The sequence below is a fragment of the Heptranchias perlo genome, chromosome 16, assembly GCF_035084215.1.
Source record: "Heptranchias perlo isolate sHepPer1 chromosome 16, sHepPer1.hap1, whole genome shotgun sequence".
NCBI lineage: Eukaryota > Metazoa > Chordata > Chondrichthyes > Hexanchiformes > Hexanchidae > Heptranchias > Heptranchias perlo.
In genome coordinates this window covers 57,461,240-57,472,733 of record NC_090340.1, presented here as the reverse complement: position 1 = coordinate 57,472,733, position 11,494 = coordinate 57,461,240, and positions in this window count along the sequence as shown.

Sequence of the window (11,494 nt, the reverse complement as noted above, 5' to 3'; positions counted from 1 at the left end):
ATTTGTACTAGAAAGTCAAAATGCCTAATACCACTTCTTCGGACACACGCCTGTCTTGGTTGAATTGCACCTTGGAAGGGATCCATAAAAAGGAGTTGACCCTCTTGAATTACAATAAATACTTGGTTCATAAGTGTATTGCGTTACCTCAGGCTAAGGCTGAGATATTGTAATACACTTAAGAACCAACAATTATTGTAATTCTCAATGCTTAGCCTTATGATGGTATTAGCTGTGATATAATAGATATTGTTTAAACATAATAGCGTTAGTTGATGCATCTTTGACTTTATCTGTGATGCCTGAAAAGTAGGAGTATTTCTTTCCAGTAGTGATTGGCTCAAGCTTGTGTAACTAATAATACAGTTTGGGCTGTTTTTTTTTGATTATTCATTCTCAGGATAGGGGCATCACTGGCAAGGCCGGCATTTATTGCCCACCCATAGTTGCCCTTGAGAAGGTGATGGTGGGCCTTATTCTTGAACTGCTGCAATCCGTGTGGTGAAGGTGCTCCCACAGTGCTGTTAGGTAGCAGGTTCCAGCATTCTGACCCAGCGACGACGAAGGAACAGCCAATATATGTCCAAGTCGGGATGCTGTGTGACTTGGAGGGGAACTTGGAGGCGATGGTTGTTCCTGCAACGGCTGCCCTTGTCCTTCTAGGTGGTGGAGGTCGCGGGTTTGGGAGGTGCTGTCGAAGAAGCCTGGGCAAGTTGCCACAGTGCATCCTGTGGATGGCACACACTGGATCTATGGTGCGCCGGTGGTGAAGGAAGTGAATGTTTAGGGTGGTGGATGGGCGGCCAATCAAGCGGGCTGCTTTGTCCTGGATGGTGTCGAGCTTCTTGAATGTTGTTGCAGCTGCACTCATCCAGGCAAGTGGAGAGTATTCCATCATTAGACCTCCTGACTTGTGCTTTGTAGTTGGGAGTCAGGAGGTGAGCCACTCGTCACAGAATACCCAATCTCTGACGTGGGTAATGTAGGATGGTTCAAAGATGAGCTGCTTTGGCATCTGACAATCTTTGACATGAATGGTTACTCTGCAACCCAATTCTCTGATGTAGGAAAGGGGAAAAGGTTTATCCAATACCCTCTGATTATTATTCCTAACATATTTTACAGATTGACTGTTCATTAATCTCACAATGTGAATAGGAAACAGTGTATACACTACTGACAACATTCACAAATTCTGTGTTTATTCGATTTCCTACTTAAATACTGGTCAGTTACAGGGCAAAACTTAAAACATGTGTTGCTATCGACTTAAATTCCTCATGCGAATCAGGACAGCTAACTAAAAATCCAATAACCCCAAGAAAGTGAATGTGTATGAGAATATTTCAACGAGTGCAAAAATGCTTCATTGGGTAAGAATGCTGGACACGATGTTAAATCATTATCGATCCTGACCCAAAAGTGACTTAACCATAGAAGTGATTCCATGATCCTGTGACTCTTGCCTGGGGCACAGTTCTATGGGTGCAGCCATTTAGTGCCACCTTCAAGTGGCCAATTTTCATGCATGAGTTTTGACAATGAGTGTCAGCATCAACCAAAGGGGGATCACAACCAAACCCTGCATCATTATTAGACCCCCTATTAAACTATGGTTTAGCCAGACATCGGTATTGCTCTATAATGGCGATGACCCATGTATTTTGTGTCATTGGCAGTGAGCTACGCGACCAGAGAAAGCAGCTGAATTTTCCATTTGGCGGTAGCAAGGAGCACCAGCAGGTACACCTTGGTGTCAGTAATTTAGTAATGATAATGAGGAGTGGTACCAATGAACGATAATTGATGAATGATGGAATTCTACCAGTGCCCTTCTTTCCCCCTTGGTTCCCCTCCCCCCACTTTTACTGCTGTCCTCTCTTGAAAACGCTGCCTCATGCTGGGATCTAGTTCCGCAGTGCAGGCCACACTCTGGTGCCTCACCCGAGAGTGGCCATTCTTCACTCACTAAAGAGGATCCTCTTCTACAAGAGCATTTCTGTTGCCAGGTTTCTAAGTTTTCTTCTGTCTCAAAGTATTGTCAACAAAGAGGTGTCCACTGAATCATTGGGAATGGTATTTCTGGTCATCATGATATTGGCCAGGTAGCAGCTTATGTCACTCCAATTGGCTTCACTGCCTATAGGCTAGGAAGGGGGGAAGACATCAGCCAGGATTGCCATTCCTGATCGCCATCTGGTGACTCCAAATATGGTATTGAGATAGAGGATCAGCCATGATCATATTGAATGGCGGAGCAGGCTCGAAGGGCCGAATGGCCCAATCCTGCTCCTATTTTCTATGTTTCTATGTTACTCCTGCTGGGAATTGTGTAGGCCAGAATTGGGCTCGGATTTGCTGTCCTCCCTGACTGAATAATTTGTGGGCGCTCTAGCCTCACACCAGAAGAATGGGAACTTAGATGATGAGGGGGTGCTGCTACCTGTCCTCCAGGAGAAGAATGGAGAAAATTGAGCTAAGAAAAAACAACAGTGATTCCTCAGCCGACTGCTTTAGGGAAAATTGAAACCTGTTTATGAATGGCGGAACAGGCCCGAGGGGCTGAATAGCCTACTCCTGTTCCTATGTTTATAAAAAAAACGGGTTTGCGATTTCAGAACTCACGCACAGAAGAATCTTCTCCCAAGATCTATCAGTTTTCAGTGACTTTTCTTTGCACAGTCATCAAAAAAATTCCATTAAAAAAAGTCGTATTAAAAAAAATGGATTATAAAGAGCGAGTGAAAGGCTGTCGTTTCATCCCTGGATTCAAATCATAGCTATAAACTGCCAAAGCAACCTTCTTGCAGCTTATGTCAATTCATCCAAACCTTGAGAGAAATAACAATCTGATTTATTGCTCACCGTGAAGCATTCAGGATTTTCTATGTCACAAGAGCATTATGTCAATAAATTCTTATGTAGACAAATTGAAAATGGGGGAAGAGAGGAAGGGAACAAGATCTCATCACTATCATGACTGCAGCAACTCGCCAAGGCTTCTTCGGCAGCACCTCCCAAACCCATGACCTCACCACCTGGACGAACAAGGGCAGCAGGTGCATGGGAACAACCATCACCTCCAAGTCACACACCATCCCGATTTGGACACATATCGCCGTTCCTTCATGGTCGCTGGGTCAAAATCCTGGAACTCCCTACCTAACAGCACTGTGGGAGCGCCTTCACCACACGGACTGCAGCGGTTCAAGAAGAAGGCCCACCACCACCTTCTCAAGGGCAATTAGGAATGGGCAATAAATGCCGGCCTTGCCAGCGACGCCCACATCCCAAGAATGAATAATAAAAAAAAATTGCTAGGATCTATACCTTTCCTGTGCCTATGTAGACCTTGGTTATCAATAAAATGGGAAATCGGACACAAAATGGTGGAAATGCACAGAGAGCCAGTCAGAATCCCAAAAAGAAAAAGGGAGGTTAATGATTCGGTGGGAGATTTTATCGTAACGGTTAGGAAGGGTCATACTAGAGATACCCGGGTAAACTAACTGATACCCCGGGCTACCAGTGGGGCCTCACAGTTTGTCGGAAGACGGCAGGTCCACTGCCCGTGATCTTCTGTCCATTGAAATCAATGGACCTAGAATCACAGGCTTTGCACCGTGATTTTCGCATAAACCACCTGTCCCGCCAATGGGGTGAGCTCCGGGAAAATTTACCGCGTTAAATTACCCAGTTACGTCTTTCAGGCACTGACTGACCTGAAGGATTTTCTGTTTTCATTTTGGGCTTCCAACATTCACAGGAGTAGACCTTGACTTTGTGCGGTGGTTATAACGGGTGATGGCGAATCGGCAGCCGTTTTACATCGCTCCCGATTTTTATTTCCGTCAATGGAAATGGGAATTGGGACAGGCGTAAAACGGGCTGCCAGCTCGTTACCAACCATCTTACACTATCGCACAAAGTCAAGGCCCACCCCACAGAGTTTGGTTTTATCAATAAAATGGGAAATTTAAGTCACTTGTTGGAAAAATTAAGCAATAATTAAGCAATATTTAGGAACATTGGGACATAGGAACATAGGAACAAGAGTAGGCCATTCAGCCTCTCATGCCTCTTCCGTCATTCGATGAGATCATTGCTGATCTGTATCTTAACTCCATCCACCTTGGCTCCATATCAGTCAATATCTTCGGCTAGCAAAAATCTATCGCTCTCAGATCTAAAATTATTGATTGAGCTAGCATGTACTGCTTTTTGTGGGAGAGAGTTCCAAACTTCTACCACCCTTTGAGTGAAAAAGTTTTTCCTAATTTCTCTCCTGAATGGCCTGGCTCTGATTTTAAGGTTATGTCCCCCTGTCCTAGGCTCCCCCACCAGCGGAAAAAATTTCTATCTACCCTATCAATTCCTTTCAAAACCCTAAAAACTTCGATCAGATCACCCCTTAACCTCCATGTTCCAGGGAATACAAGCCTAGTTTATGTAATCTCTCCTCACAATCTAACCCTTGGAGCCCTGGTAACATTCTGGTGAATCTGCGCTGCACTCCTTCCACTCACTTCCTTTTTAAAGTGTGGTGCCCAGAACTGTACATCGTACCCCAGATGTGGTCTAACCAGGGCTTTGTATAGCTGTAGCAAAACTTCCTCCCCATTATATTCTAGCCCTCTAGTTATAAAGGCTAACATTCCAATGGCCTTTTTGATTATTTTTTGTACCTGACTACTACATTTTAGTGATCTGTATACATGGACCCCTACCGTTCCTAGCTAGTCACCATTTTAAAAATATTCGGATCTATCCTTTTTTGGTCCAAAACAGATGACCTCACACTTACCTGCGTTTAAATCCATCTGCCACAGTTTTTTCCACTCACTTAATCTATCAATGTCTCTGTAATTTTATGCTCCCGTCTACACTACTTACCATGCCACCAATCTTTGTGTCATCAGCAAACTTGGATCTATGGCTCTCTATTGTGTTATCGAAGTCATTAATAACTATAGTGAATAGTTGAGGTCCCAGCACAGATCCTTGTGGGACACCGCTAGTCACTTCCTTCCAATTCGAGTACATACCCATTATTCTTACTCTCTGTCTTCTATCGCCAAAAAAAACCCACCTAACCAGCTCAATGATTTCTCTTCAATTTCTTGAGCTTTAATTTCAGCTAAGTGTCTTATGTTGAACCTTATCAAATGCCTTCTGGAATTCCATATAAACTACATCCATAGTCATTCCCCGTCTACTCCTTTAGTTACCTCCTCAAAAAAAGGTCAATTAGGCTCATTAGACATGACTTACCCTTTTGAAGTCCATGTTGGTTCTCTTCAATCAGCTCAAATTTCTCTAAGTGATCAGTCACCCTGTCCTTAATTATAGATTCCAAGAACTTCCCCACAACAGACGTTAGCCTAACAGGTCTATCATTTCCTGGTTTCTCTCTCTCACTTTTCTTAAATAATGGAGTTACATTTGCAATGTTCCAATCTAAAGGGACAATTCCTGAATTGAGAGAGCTTTGGAAGATTATGTCTAAAGCATCAACAATTTCCTTATCTACTTCCTTTAAAACCCTGGGGTGGAAACCATCAGGTCCTGAGGGTTTGTCAGTCTTTAGTGCCGTTATTTTTTTCTAATACTGTTTTCTTGCTTATGTTAACCTTGGTGAGTTCCAGTCCTTATTAGTTTCCCTGGAATATCAGGTATACTAACCTCTTCCTCTATGCTGAAGACTGACACAAAATAATTATTCAACAATTCTGCCATTTCCTTATTTTCATTTGCAATATTATCCGCATCTGTTTTTAAAGGGCCCAAATTACCCATGACTGCTCTTTTTCTTCTAATATAATTGTAAAATCATTTTGTGTTAATTTTGATAATCCTTGCAAGTTTCTTTTTGTATTCCCTTTTTGCAGCTCTTACCATCTTTGTGTCTTCCTCTGCTGTTTTTTATATCTTGCCCAGTCCCCTGGATCTGCACTATTCTTTGAACTTTTGTATGCTCTTTCCTTTAGTTTTATATTATCTCTCACCTCTTTTGTCAACCATGGCTGTTTTATTTAGTAAGTAGAGCTCCTGCCCCTTAGGTGTACATTCTGGTCCTCTATTAAGCTAAATTCTTTTTAAACACCTCCCACTGTTCATCTGTAGTTTTACCCAATAACTGTTTTGACCAGTTTGCTGTCATCAGTCTCTGTCTCATCCTGTTAAACAAAATCTAGAATCTTAGTAACTGTGTTAAGTTTTTCCTTTACAGACCTAACATTGAATTTGATCATATTATGACCACTGTTAGATAAATGTTCCCTAACTGTTAGATTATTAACTAAGTCTGGCTCATTACTCATTACTAAATCTACTGTGGCCTGCCCTCTTGTTGGTTCTGGAACATATTGCTCCAGAAAACTATCTTGAATGCACTCAAGGAATTCACTACCTTTCCGACTTAAGTTACTCTGCTCTTCCCAATCTAAATGAAAATTAAAGTCTCCCATTAAAACTCTGCTTTTGCTACAAGCCTCTCTAATTAATACATTCTGCCACTTCATTGCTGCTACAGGAGGCCTGTAGACATCTCACATTACAGTTTTAAGTCCTTTCTTATCCCTCAATTCTAACCATAGAGTCTCCACTGATTGCTTTCCCTTACTGATATCCTCTCTAATTAATGTTGTAAAAGTATCTTCAATCGCTCAGGCTACCCCTCCTCCTCTCCCAGTTTCCCTATCCTTCCTAAAGACCTTATAACCTGGAATATTTAACTCCCAACCGTGACCAGCTTGCAGCCTTTTCTCAGTAATGGCCACCCTCTAAGCTGCAATTTGAGCCTCTAATTCACTCAATTTATCTCTTCTACTCCGTGCGTTAGTGTATAAAACTCTTATTTGGGCAAGAGACCCTAACGTGTCCTTCTGCCCTGATGCTGTCATTCTTACACCGATTAACTTAACACGTTTCTTATTTGTCAATCCTGCTGTAAGTACTTTAGTTATTTTAGTATTCCCTTCACGTGGAGTATCCATATCACAGTTTGTGAACTCTGCTTTTATCCCTTTTTTAAATCTTTAAACAATAATTTTTACTATTGTTTCTGACTGACACCTCCCACCAATTTATTAGTTTAAAGTCCTTTTGTTGCTGAATCTGTGAAGAATTCAGTTCCAAGCAAAGGCATTTAAGGGGAAGCTAGATAAACACACGAGGGAGAAAAGAGTAGAAGGATATGTTGATGGGGTTAGATGAAGAAGGATGGGAGGAGGCTTGTGTGGAGTGTGAACCTGTTGGGCCCAATGGTCTGTTTCGGTGCTGTACATTCTATGTAATTCTATGTAAAAGGCTGACTGCACCAAGAGGTTTTATAATAACACAGTGCTCAGCCTTGTCATAATGTTAGATTTAAACTACTTTATTGTTTCATATATATTTTTATTTGGGGGCACTTAGGCACTTCTTTGGTTTTTATACCTCAGAGTGATTCGGATGTTTAAATTCAGAGTTACAGGAGCCCTAGGGTCGCATAATAATATTTGGGTGAAGTTGTAGGCATGACAACAGTCTCATCCATGCACTTAAATCAATCGCCATCAGCATCTGACAGAGAGAAGCAGAGACTGAAGGTGTGCAACTCCTCTAAACTATCTATCCATCCTTCTGCCTGCCTGCCTGCCTGTCTAGCTGTCTGTCTGTCTGTCTATCTAACTATCTGTCTATCCATCTATCTATCTATCTATCTATATAAGAACATAAGAAATAGGAGCAGGAGTAGGCCATCCCCATATCCCTTGATGCCTTTACTATCTAGAAATCTATCGATCTCTGTTTTGAATGTACTCAATGACCCTCTGGGGTAGAGAATTCCAAAGACTCACCACCCTCTGAGTGAAGAAATCTCTCCTCATTTCAGTCCTAAATGGCCTATCCCTTATTCTGAGATTGTGACCCCTGGTTCTAGACTCTGCAGCCAGGGGAAACATCCTCCTTGCATCTACCCTCTCGAGCCCTGTAAGAGTTTTGTATATTGTGATGAGATCACCTCTCATTCTTCTAAACTCTAGGGAATACAGGCCTAGTCTACTCAATCCCTCCTCATACGACAATCCCGCCATCCCAGGAATCAGTCTGGTGAACCTTCGTTGCACTCCCTCCATGGCAAGTATATCGTTTCTTAGGTAAGGAGACCAAAATTGTACACAATACTCCAGGTGCAGTCTCACCAAGGCCCTATATAGTTGCAGTAAGACATCTTTACTCCTGTACTCAAATCCTCTTGTAATAAAGGCCAACAAACCATTTACCTTCCCAATTGCTTGCTGCACCTACATGATAGCTTTCAGTGACTCATGTACAAGGACACCCAGGTCCCTTTGAACATCAACATTTCCTAATCTCTCACCATTTAAAAAAATACTCTGCATTTCTGTTTTTCCTACCAGAGTGGATAACTTCACATTTTTCCACATTACATTCCATCTGCCATGTTCTTGCCCACTCACTTAGCCTGTCTATATCTGCTTGAAGCCTCTGCATCCTCCTTACAACTCACATTCCCACCTAGTTTCGTGTCATCTAGCTATCTATCTAACTATCTGTCTGTCTGTCTATCTATCTATCCGCCTGTCTGTCTGCCTATCTATCTATCTACATGTCTGTCTGCCTATCTATCTATCTGTCTGCCTGTCTATCTACCTATCTATCTATCTGCTGGTCTGTCTGTCTATCTATCTATCTGTCTGCCTGTCTATCTAGCTATCTATCTATCTGCCTGTCTCTCTGTCTATCTAGCTATTTATATATCTATCTGTCTGTCTGTCTATCTATCTATATATCTATCTGTCTGTCTGTCGGTTTATCTATCTATCTATCTATCTGTCTGTCTGCCTACCTGCCTGCCTGTCTGTCTGTCTATCTATCTGTCTGTCTGTCTAACTATCAACTATCCATATTCATCTGTCTGTTTGACTCTCTAATTTTCTATCTATCTATTTTTCTTTCTATCTATCCACTTACCTTCCCACCTATTTTCGTCCGGCTGTTATCTATCTATCTAAAAAATGATATGATCAGAGTGCTCTTTGTGTTGCTCATTCTCAATGCTTTTACAAACTGACTGAAAAAAAACAAGAAATGATTTAATTTGCCAGACTCCTGAGTGTTGGTCACTAGGAGACAGGCATCTGTGCTTACGTTCAGGAATATCTCTGAATCACTAAAGATGGGGGAAAAAATCAGCAGTTTATTGAAAAGGGGAACATATTTATGAGGCAATTTAGCATCACAAGTCACCTTTAAAGTCACTGTCTTAAAACTGCATATTGTTGGATGTCACAAAAGTGAAAATACCCACAAAATTCTCATTTTTATTGCAAAGCAATTATGTCATTTATAAAAAAAATGGTGTGTGTCCATAACTTTATCACCTGTAGTGTCGGCACATGATTTATTTATTAATTAAAGAATTTGAGGTATCTCATTTTCTAAATGATGCTGGCTGTAAAATAATCCAGTGGCATGGATATCCTGGCATATCCATTTGTGCTTTATAAGATAGAAAAAGATGCCATCATTTTCACCAGTGAGACATTTGACGGGACATTTTTGTTGATGTTTGCTTCTGGATTTCGAATACTTGAGGACAAACATACGGAGGATAAGATCACTTACTATCCTCTTGGAAAATCAAATATGATAGATGACCTTGATTCCAATAATTTCAAGTCGTATGAATTGTTTTTTTAAAATATTTTATAACTGACCCACAGCTCCCAGGTGCTATGGAAACACAGACATGGCAGCATAAAAACATCAGGTTACCAGAGACTGTTACTAGCCTTTGCAGCTGAATACTCATTAAACCTCCAACTAACTTCCTTATTTTGAATCATCGTTTCTGTTTTTTTTAAGATTGGTTATTTTCAGAAAAAACTTAATTGATTTCAAAGATTTTTTTTTGTATTCCCTTTTATATATATTTGAATAAATATTTAAAGGGAAAAAATTTGCAGGGCTACAGGGTAAGAGCGGGGAATGGGACTAACTGGATTGCTCTTAGAAAGAGCCGGCACGGACTCGATGGGCCGAATGGCCACCTTCTGTACTGTAACCATTCTATGATTCTATTAATTTTTTTTTGCAGACATCAGTTTAGAGCTTTAAAAATTATGGAGGTCAAATATATTTAAGTTGGACGTACTTATTCATTACAGGTAATTAATTGATACCAATGGCCTATAAATCAAATAAACTTCAAGAAACATCTTCATACTCCTGTATCTTATTTCTTTAAGTGAAATCATTACTTAGAGTGAGGCAGACACTGCAGCATGTCAGGGTATGGGGCGAGATCAATCCATCTAATGACATGTCTGGGGTATCCATGGTCTCATGGGACTTGCTTGAATGTCTCAAATCGGGGAGGAATTTCCCAGAATTTTTCCTGAAACTGGTCACAGATTTCTTTCTCCTGTGTTTTAATCTCTGCCGAGGTTAAGCCTGGGCAGGAAGGGTGATGCATGAGGTCCAGTGTTGGAGTGTCTAAGCTTTCTGTCTTTGTGGGCCACATACCATGGATTCACAAGTGTCTTATGTACAGTACAAATCCATGTTCCCATTAATTTGCAAAGATCTCAAGTTGCTGATACTATCAGGATTAGTGTTCAGATTGAGGATTTATCCATCAGTGAAGCAACAATGATAAGAAATAGGAGCAGGAGGAGGCCATATGACCCCTTGAGCCTGCTCCGCCATTCAATAAGATCATGGCTGATTTTTTACCTCAACTCCACTTTTTTGCCCGATCCCCATGTCCATTGATTCCCTTAGAGTCCAAAAATCTTTCGATCTCAAGCTTAAATAAAAGACTGAGCATCCACAGCCCTCTGCGGTAGAGAATTCTAAATATTCACAACCCTCTGAGTGAAGAAATTCCTCTTCATCTCAGTCCTAAATGTCCGACCCCTTATCCTGAGACCATGTCCCCTAGTTGTAGACTGTCCATCCAGGGGAAACATCTGCTCAGCTTCTACCCTGTCAAGCCCTCTTATAGTCTTATATGTTTCAATCAGACCACCTCTCATTCTAATAAACTACAGAAAGTATAGGCCCATTATACTCAATCTTTCCTCATAGGACAATTCTCTCATCTCAGAAATCAATCTAGTAAGGATAGAAATCCAAGGACTGCCATTTCCAAATCTCCAGACCCACAAAATTCAAATTAGCAACTAAGGAATATAAGCACAAATGGGATTGAATTGCCTAGGCTTTGAGGCCCAAATTTTCAGATCTCAGGGTCCTGGGCCTCAGTTTGGACACCCCCTTGGCCTGATGAGCATTCATGGGCCTGACAATCTTTTCACATCCTTCTTTTCACTCGTTCTATTTTTAAGAAAAATATCTAATTTCCTCCATCTTCTGGATGGTGTGCAGCTCTACTTGTGCCTGCATCACTCTGATTCCTCACCCATTTATCTATTTTAATGAATGAACCTTTACAGTGAATGTTGGCAGACTACTAGGCAAGGAG